The sequence below is a fragment of the Bombina bombina genome, chromosome 5 (genome assembly GCF_027579735.1).
Source record: "Bombina bombina isolate aBomBom1 chromosome 5, aBomBom1.pri, whole genome shotgun sequence".
Taxonomy (NCBI): Eukaryota; Metazoa; Chordata; class Amphibia; order Anura; family Bombinatoridae; genus Bombina; species Bombina bombina.
In genome coordinates, this window is record NC_069503.1 from 669,382,902 (window position 1) to 669,392,979 (window position 10,078).

Here is a 10,078-nt window from a genome sequence, read left to right on the forward strand (position 1 = left end):
CATGTATACAGTATCTCACAAAAGTGAGTACACCCCTCACATTTTTGTAAATATTTTATTATATCTTTTCATGTGACAACACTGAATAAATGACACTTTGCTACAATGTAAAGTATTGAGTGTACAGCCTGTATAATAGTGTAAATTTTCTGTCCCCACAAAATAACTCAACACACAGCTATTAATGTCTAAACTGTTGGCAACAAAAGTGAGTACACACCTAAGTGGAAATGTCCAAATTGGGCCCAAAGTGTCAATATTTTGTGTGGCCACTAGTGTTCCCTATAAGGCTAGTTTTGTGAGCGGCCCAGCAGTGAAATAGTTAATAAGGGAACCACATATTGGATTCTGCATTGTGTAGTGTTTGCTAATTGCTCTAATTAACTGTTTCACTGCTGGGCCGCTCACAATACTGGCCTTAGAGGGAACAGTGGTGGCCACCATTATTTTCCAGCACTGCCTTAACCCTCTTGGGCATGTAGTTCACCAGAGCTTCACAGGTTGCCACTGGAGTCCTTTTCCACTCCTCCATGACAACATCATGGAGCTGGTGGATGTTAGAGACCTTGCGCTCCCCCACCTTCCGTTTGAGGATGCCCCACAGATGCTCAATATGGTTTAGGTCTGGAAACATGCTTGGCCAGTCCATCAGCTTTGCCCTCAGCCTTTTTAACAAGGCAGTGGTTGTCTTGGAGGTGTGTTTGGGGTCATTATCATGTTGGATAACTGCCCAGCAGCCCGGTCTCTGAAAGGAGGGGATCATGCTCTGCTTCAGTATGTCACAGTACATGTTAGCATTCATGGTTTCCTCAATGAACTGTAACTGTCATGCAGACCAAGACCATGACACTCCCACCACCATGCTTGACGATATGCAAGACACACTTGTCTTTGTACTCCTCACCTGGCTGCTACCACACACGCTTGACACCATCTGAACCAAATAAGTTTATCTTGGTCTCATTGCACCACAGGACATGGTTCCAGTAATCCATGTCCTTAGTCTGCTTGTCTTCAGCAAACTGTTTGCAGGCTTTCTTGTGCATCATCTTTAGAAAAATTTCCTTCTGGGACAACAGCCATTCAAACTAATTTGATGCATATGGTCTGAGCACTTGCAGGCACCCCTTCAACCTCTGCAGCAATGCTGACAGACCTCATACATCCATTTCCCAAAGACAACCTCTGGATTTGACGCTGAGCACGTGCACTCAACTTCTTTGGTCGACCATGGCGAGGCCTATTCTGTGTGGAACCTGTCCTGTGAAACCGCTGTATGGTCTTGCCCACCATGCTGCAGCTCAGTTTCAGGGTCTTGGCAATCTTCTTATAGCCTAGGCCATCTTTATGTAGAGCAACAATTCTTTTTTTTCAGATCCTCAGAGAGTTCTTTGCCATGAGGTGCCATGTTAAACTTCCAGTGACCAGTATGAGAGAGTATGAGAGTGATAACACCAAATTTAAAACACCTGCTCCCCATTCACACCTGAGACCTTGTAACACTAACGAGTCACATGACACCGGGGAGGGAAAATGGCTAATTGGGCCCAATTTGGACATTTCCACTTAGGGGTGAACTAACTTTTGTTGCCAACAGTTTAGACATTAATGGCTGCGTGTTGAGTTATTTTGAGGGGACAGCAAATTTACACTGTTATACAGGCTGTTCCCTCACTACTTTACATTGTAGCAAAGTGTAATTTCTTCAGTGTTGTCACATGAAAAGATATAATAAAATATTTACAAAAATGCAAGGGGTGTACTCAATTTTGTGAGATAATGTATGTATGTATCGCTATGTTAAATTCCTTTGCCTGGCATTTTTTTCTAATACTCGAGACCTCACATCTTTGAGCCCGTATAACTTTTGTGTGCAATATTTTTTTTTAAAACATTTTTATTAGATAGTTTTATTATGAGTGTAACTATACTTTGTAATGTATTTTTCATGTGTTTTGTGCAACTTTTTAGTTTCACAAAACAGTTAACCAGAGCTCTGAAGTCGCGGTTGTCATTCTAGCGTAAATCACGATTGTGCTCAATTGATTGCCTTTACTTTCAACTCGTAATACCAGCGGTAAGTGAATGCAAACACCTGTGATAACCCCTTATCGTTTGCGTGCAATTGTTCTTGCTCATCTCATAATCTGGCCCTCAGTCTTTTACTGCAAAAAAGTAGTACTCCACACGTAGGTATTGGTGTAAAAGCCTTGGCCTGTTTAATTACAGACAATCTGCAGGAATAAACTTTTAACATAAACAAAATAGAAGAAATCCTTGATCCACATCTCTTACTATACAGGATTAAGTAGTCCTAACTGAAGTTGAGTGGCTGTTTCACATAAAGTACAAAATTACGCAATAGAAAAAAAACTTACAGGTTTTAGACCTTTAGCCAGAAGCTCAGCGGTAGAATGTTTTCTGTCTTACTGGTTATATATAAAAGCCCCAGCACACACAATTTAACAAATGTTAATTGCATATGATTACTTGCAGATGAGATAATTTTTGAATGTGGGAGGTAACTTGGGCTGGATTCCTCACCTGCAACTCTCTACCACTAAACTTTGGAGCATTACTAGCCTGTGATAAACAATAAAATAGTATATTTTCAATACCACCATGAACATTGCATAATGTGTGGGAAAACATATACTCCTTTATGAAAAATTCCCTGAGTTCTGCCACTATATAGTACAAAAGGTTTAGGCTAAGAATGCTTTTAAAAAATAAAAATGTTAATAATTTATTTTTTTATCAAGTAGCAAAATGTATTTGCCTTCAAAACAGCAACAATTCTTCAAGGCACACTTGCACAAATTCAGGGATTTTGCAGGCATATAGTCAGGTGCATGATTAAACAATTATACCAACCAGGTGCAAATAATTATTAATTTAATATGTGGGTTGAAATACAATAATTAAAGTGAATGTCAAATTTGATGCTAAAGTGCCCGGTTTTTAAAAATTTGATTCAAAACAGGGACACTTTAATTCATCAAAATTTACATTGCACTCTTGTTGTGAAAAAAACTTACCTTTTAATCTTGACAGCAGCTCCAGCTTCCTCCGGTCATTGCAAGCCATTTCTGACGTCAGAAATAATCGATAGGTCATCCTCCAATCACGGCTTCCACACCAGGGGACTCAGTGTCTGATTCAATGCCATGATTGGAGGAAGCCGGGTTCCTCATTTCAGACCGAGGAAGAGGCTTTGCGACGGGTGGAAGAAGATGGAGTGGCTGTCAAGATTAAAAGGTAAGTTTTTTTTCACAACACAAGTGAAATGTAAATTTTGATGAATTAAAGTGCCCCTGTTTTTAATAAAAAATTTAAAAACCGGGCACTTTAGCATCAAAATTGACATTCACTTTAACTAAAACAGAATCAGCTATGTAGGATAAATAAAGCTGGGTAAGGAACAGACACATTCTTATAAAAAGGTGAGGTTGCTGAAGACAGTTTAAAGTTATACACCATGGCAAAACTGAACACAGCAATAAGACACAAGATAGTTACAGTATACTGCATCAGCAAGGATTCTCCCAGGCAGAAATTTCAATGCAAACAAGGGTTTCCAGATGTGTTTCAAACGCTGAGGACCATAAATGTAGAGGTCAGCAAATGAAACAGTGCAGCAGATGAAAGATACATCATGCTTACTTCCCTTCACAATTGAAAGCTGTCCAGCCATGAATTTAGAATTGTCAGAAACCAGCGGGACCCTAGTACACCCATCCACTCTCTGGAGAAGTCTCGTCAGAAGTGGTCATCATGGAAGGCTTGGGCCAAAAAGCTATAACTTCAATGTAGAAACAAGGTTAAGCAACTCAACTACGCTGCAGAAAAATGCTCTGGCCTGATGAGTCAAAAATTTAATTATTTGGCTGTAGCAGAAGGCAGTTTGTTCACTGAAAGGCTGGAGAGTGGTACAAGAATGAGTGTCTGCGGTCAACAGTGAAGCAATTCTTCACTGCGCAAATTTGGGGCTGCATTTCTGCAAATGGAGTTGGGTATTTGGTCAGAATTAATGGTCTGCTCTATGATAAGGTACTTATCCATCATGGAATACCACCAGGTTGGCCCCAAATTTATTCTGCAGCATGACAAAATCATTAATAACTATCTTTAGAGTAAAGAAGAACAAGGAGTACTGGAAGTGATGGTATGGCCCCCACTGAGCCCTGATCTCAACATCATCGAGTCTGTCTGGGATTACATGAAGAGACAGAGATATTTTTTCACACCTGCTTATAACATTTGCACAGTAGTATGTGTGTGTGTGTGTGTGTGTGTGTGTGTGTGTGTATGTATATGTATATATATATATATATATATATATATATATATATATATATATATATAAATATTAAATAAAATTATATATATGTACACATATACAGTATATATATATATATATATATATATATATGTACATATATACAGTATATATATATATATATATATATGTACACATATACAGTATATATATATATATGTACACATATACAGTATATATATATGTACACATATACAGTATATATATATATATATATATATATATATATATATATATATATATATATATATATATATATATATATATATATATGGAAGTGGGCTGCACTGCCAAACTGGACTGGGTGCACATGCTTATGTTAATACAAAACCTTGGCAGTCACCAGCAGCAGCTGCACAACTCCTAAGTGACTCAGACAGTAAACCCTAGACCGGTCTGGGTGCAAAACTCACAGAGAAAATGACAAAACAAAATTATTAACGTGACACACAAAATGGCACTCAGAAAAAAAGCTCAATTTAAATAAAAAATAAAAAAATAGAATAAATTCATCATTATATTTTGGTTCAGAACTGAATAATGAATACATTTGTGTTTACTTTTATAGAATTATGTCTTCAATTCTTTCATGACAATTTTGCTATTTTCTGAAAACATCCTTGAACACTGTTTAATTCTATCAGATAGCAGCTAATTATAAAATGATTTCTTACACTTTTAACCTGAAATGAAAATGAACACTGAGTTTTAGAACTGTTAAATTTACATTACAATGCTTTATTTTCATCAAAAGACCATATAATTCATTTTAAAATTAATATATTTTTCAATTCATGATCCTTTCAATGTTATAAACATTTGCATCATTATTTTAGGTATTGTTTTAGATAACTGCAGTTATTTGATATAAAAGATACACAGAAATTAAATATCCTAGAAATATTCTCACAGAAGAAAGGTCAATTACAGCTGTTTACATATAGATTGAATCTGCTATGAAAAGCATATTTTGAACAGCCAAAACTTTAAAGGGACACTCAATTTAAAATTAAATTTTCATGATTCAGATAGATCATGCAGTTTTAAGATACTTTCAAATTTACTTATATTATCAAATTGTGCAGTATTTTAATTTGCACACTTTCTGAGGCGCCAGCTCCTACTGAGCATGTGCACAAGCTTGCAGTGTACAGTATATGTTTACTAGTCTGTGATTTGCTAATGGCTTTCACATTATACAGGGGGCTGACAAATTAAAAAAAAAACATAATTTATGCTTACCTGATAAATTTATTTCTCTTGTAGTGTATCCAGTCCACGGATCATCCATTACTTATGGGATATTAACTCCTCCCCAACAGGAAGTGCAAGAGGATTCACCCAGCAGAGCTGCTATATAGCTCCTCCCCTAACTGCCATTACCAGTCATTCGACCGAAAACATGCAGAGAAAGGAAAACCATAGGGTACAGTGGTGACTGTAGTTTAATGGAAAAATTACCTGCCTTAAAGTGACAGGGCGGGCCGTGGACTGGATACACTACAAGAGAAATAAATTTATCAGGTAAGCATAAATTATGTTTTCTCTTGTTAAGTGTATCCAGTCCATGGATCATCCATTACTTATGGGATACCAATACCAAAGCTAAAGTACACGGATGACGGGAGGGACAGGCAGACTCTTTATACGGAAGGAACCACTGCCTGAAGAACCTTTCTCCCAAAAACAGCCTCCGAAGAAGCAAAAGTGTCAAATTTGTAAAATTTGGAAAAAGTATGAAGAGAAGACCAAGTTGCAGCCTTGCAAATCTGTTCAACAGAAGCCTCATTCTTAAAGGCCCAAGTGGAAGCCACAGCTCTAGTAGAATGTGCTGTAATTCTTTCAGGAGGCTGCTGTCCAGCAGTCTCATAGGCTAACCGTATTATGCTACGAAGCCAAAAGGAGAGAGAGGTAGCCGAAGCTTTTTGACCTCTCCTCTGACCAGAATAAACGACAAACAGGGAAGACGTTTGTCGAAAATCCTTAGTTGCCTGTAGATAAAATTTCAGGGCACGGACTACATCTAGATTGTGTAGCAGACGTTCCTTTTTCGAAGAAGGATTAGGACACAAAGATGTAACCACAATCTCTTGATTGATATTCCTGTTAGTGACCACCTTAGGTAGGAACCCAGGTTTAGTACGCAGAACTACCTTGTCTGAATGAAAAATCAGATAAGGAGAATCATAATGTAAGGCAGATAACTCAGAGACTCTTTGAGCCGAGGAAATCGCCATTAAAAACAGAACTTTCCAAGATAACAACTTGATATCAATGGAATGAAGGGGTTCAAACGGAACCCCCTGTAAAACATTAAGAACTAAGTTCAAACTCCATGGTGGAGCAACAGTTTTAAACACAGGCTTGATCCTAGCTAAAGCCTGACAAAAAGCTTGAACGTCCGGAACTTCTGACAGACGTTTGTGTAAAAGAATGGACAGAGCTGAAATCTGTCCCTTTAAGGAACTAGCGGATAAACCCTTTTCTAAACCTTCTTGTAGAAAAGACAATATCCTCGGAATCCTAACCTTACTCCATGAGTAACTCTTGGATTCGCACCAATATAAGTATTTGCGCCATATCTTATGGTAAATCTTTCTGGTAACAGGCTTCCTAGCCTGTATTAAGGTATCAATAACTGACTCAGAAAAACCACGTTTTGATAAAATCAAGCGTTCAATTTCCAAGCAGTCAGCTTCAGAGAAATTAGATTTTGATGTTTGAAGGGACCCTGGATCAGAAGGTCCTGTTTCAGAGGTAGCGACCAAGGTGGACAGGATGACATGTCCACTAGATCTGCATACCAAGTCCTGCGTGGCCATGCAGGCGTTATTAGAATCACTGATGCTCTCTCCTGTTTGATTCTGGCAATCAATCGAGGAAGCATCGGGAAGGGTGGAAACACATAAGCCATCCCGAAGGTCCAAGGTGCTGTCAAAGCATCTATCAGAACTGCTCCCGGATCCCTGGATCTGGACCCGTAACGAGGAAGCTTGGCGTTCTGTCGAGACGCCATGAGATCTATCTCTGGTTTGCCCCAACGTCGAAGTATTTGGGCAAAGACCTCCGGATGAAGTTCCCACTCCCCCGGATGAAAAGTCTGACGACTTAAGAAATCCGCCTCCCAGTTCTCCACTCCCGGGATGTGGATTGCTGACAGGTGGCAAGAGTGAGACTCTGCCCAGCGAATTATCTTTGATACTTCCTTCATTGCTAGGGAGCTTCTTGTCCCTCCCTGATGGTTGATGTAAGCTACAGTCGTGATGTTGTCCGACTGAAACCTGATGAACCCCCGAGTTGTTAACTGGGGCCAAGCCAAAAGGGCATTGAGAACTGCTCTCAATTCCAGAATGTTTATTGGTAGGAGACTCTCCTCCTGATTCCATTGTCCCTGAGCCTTCAGAGAATTCCAGACAGCGCCCCAACCTAGTAGGCTGGCGTCTGTTGTTACAATTGTCCAGTCCGGCCTGCTGAATGGCATCCCCCTGGACAGATGTGGCCGAGAAAGCCACCATAGAAGAGAATTTCTGGTCTCTTGATCCAGATTCAGAGTAGGGGACAAGTCTGAGTAATCCCCATTCCACTGACTTAGCATGCACAATTGCAGTGGTCTGAGATGTAGACGTGCAAAGGGTACTATGTCCATTGCTGCTACCATTAAGCCGATCACCTCCATGCATTGAGCTACTGACGGGTGTTGAATGGAATGAAGGACACGGCATGCATTTTGAAGCTTTAACCTGTCTTCTGTCAGGTAAATCTTCATTTCTACAGAATCTATAAGAGTCCCCAAGAAGGGAACTCTTGTGAGTGGAAAGACAGAACTCTTCTTTTCGTTCACCTTCCATCCATGCGACCTTAGAAATGCCAGTACTAACTCTGTATGAGACTTGGCAGTTTGAAAGCTTGAAGCTTGTATCAGAATGTCGTCTAGGTACGGAGCTACCGCAATTCCTCGCGGTCTTAGTACCGCCAGAAGAGCACCCAGAACCTTTGTGAAGATTCTCGGAGCCGTAGCCAATCCGAATGGAAGAGCTACAAACTGGTAATGCCTGTCTAGAAAGGCAAACCTTAGATACCGGTAATGATCTTTGTGAATCGGTATGTGAAGGTAAGCATCCTTTAAATCCACTGTGGTCATGTACTGACCCTTTTGGATCATGGGTAAAATTGTCCGAATAGTTTCCATTTTGAACGATGGAACTCTTAGGAATTTGTTTAGGATCTTTAAATCCAAGATTGGCCTGAAAGTTCCCTCTTTTTTGGGAACCACAAACAGATTTGAGTAAAACCCTTGTCCTTGTTCCGACCGCGGAACCGGATGGATCACTCCCATTAATAAAAGATCTTGTACGCAGCGTAGAAACGCCTCTTTCTTTATTTGGTTTGTTGACAACCTTGACAGATGAAATCTCCCTCTTGGGGGAGAGAATTTGAAGTCTAGAAGGTATCCCTGAGATATGATCTCTAACGCCCAGGGATCCTGGACATCTCTTGCCCAAGCCTGGGCGAAGAGAGAAAGTCTGCCCCCCACTAGATCCGTTCCCGGATCGGGGGCCCTCGATTCATGCTGTCTTAGGGGCAGCAGCAGGTTTCCTGGCCTACTTGCCCTTGTTCCAGGAATGGTTAGGTCTCCAGCCTTGTCTGTAGCGAGCAACAGCTCCTTCCTGTTTTGGTGCAGAGGAAGTTGATGCTGCTCCTGCTTTGAAATTACGAAAGGAACGAAAATTAGACTGTCTAGCCTTAGGTTTGGCTCTGTCTTGAGGCAGGGCATGGCCTTTACCTCCTGTAATGTCAGCGATAATTTCTTTCAACCCGGGCCCGAATAAGGTCTGCCCTTTGAAAGGTATATTAAGCAATTTAGATTTAGAAGTAACGTCAGCTGACCAGGATTTTAGCCACAGTGCTCTGCGTGCCTGAATGGCGAATCCGCAATTCTTAGCCGTAAGTTTAGTTAAATGTACTACGGCATCTGAAATAAATGAGTTAGCTAACTTAAGGGCTTTAAGCTTGTGTGTAATCTCATCTAATGGAGCTGATTCAAGTGTCTCTTCCAGAGACTTAAACCAAAATGCTGCTGCAGCCGTGACAGGCGCAATGCATGCAAGAGGTTGCAATATAAAACCTTGTTGAACAAACATTTTCTTAAGGTAACCCTCTAACTTTTTATCCATTGGATCTGAAAAGGCACAGCTATCCTCCACCGGGAAAGTGGTACGCTTAGCTAAAGTAGAAACTGCTCCCCCCACCTTAGGGACCGTTTGCCATAAGTCCCGTGTGGTGGCGTCTGTTGGAAACATCTTTCTAAATATCGGAGGGGGTGAGAACGGCACACCGGGTCTATCCCACTCCTTAGTAACAATTTCAGTAAGTCTCTTAGGTATAGGAAAAACGTCAGTACTAGCCGGTACCGCAAAATATTTATCCAACCTACACATTTTCTCTGGTATTGCAACTGTGTTACAATCATTCAGAGCCGCTAACACCTCCCCTAGTAATACACAGAGGTTTTCCAGCTTAAATTTAAAATTTGAAATATCTGAATCCAGTTTGTTTGGATCAGAACCGTCACCCGCAGAATGAAGCTCTCCGTCCTCATGTTCTGCAAATTGTGACGCAGTGTCTGACATGGCCCTAATATTATCAGCGCACTCTGTTCTCACCCCAGAGTGATCACGCTTACCTCTAAGTTCTGGTAATTTAGCCAAAACTTCAGTCATAACAGTAGTCCATATCCTG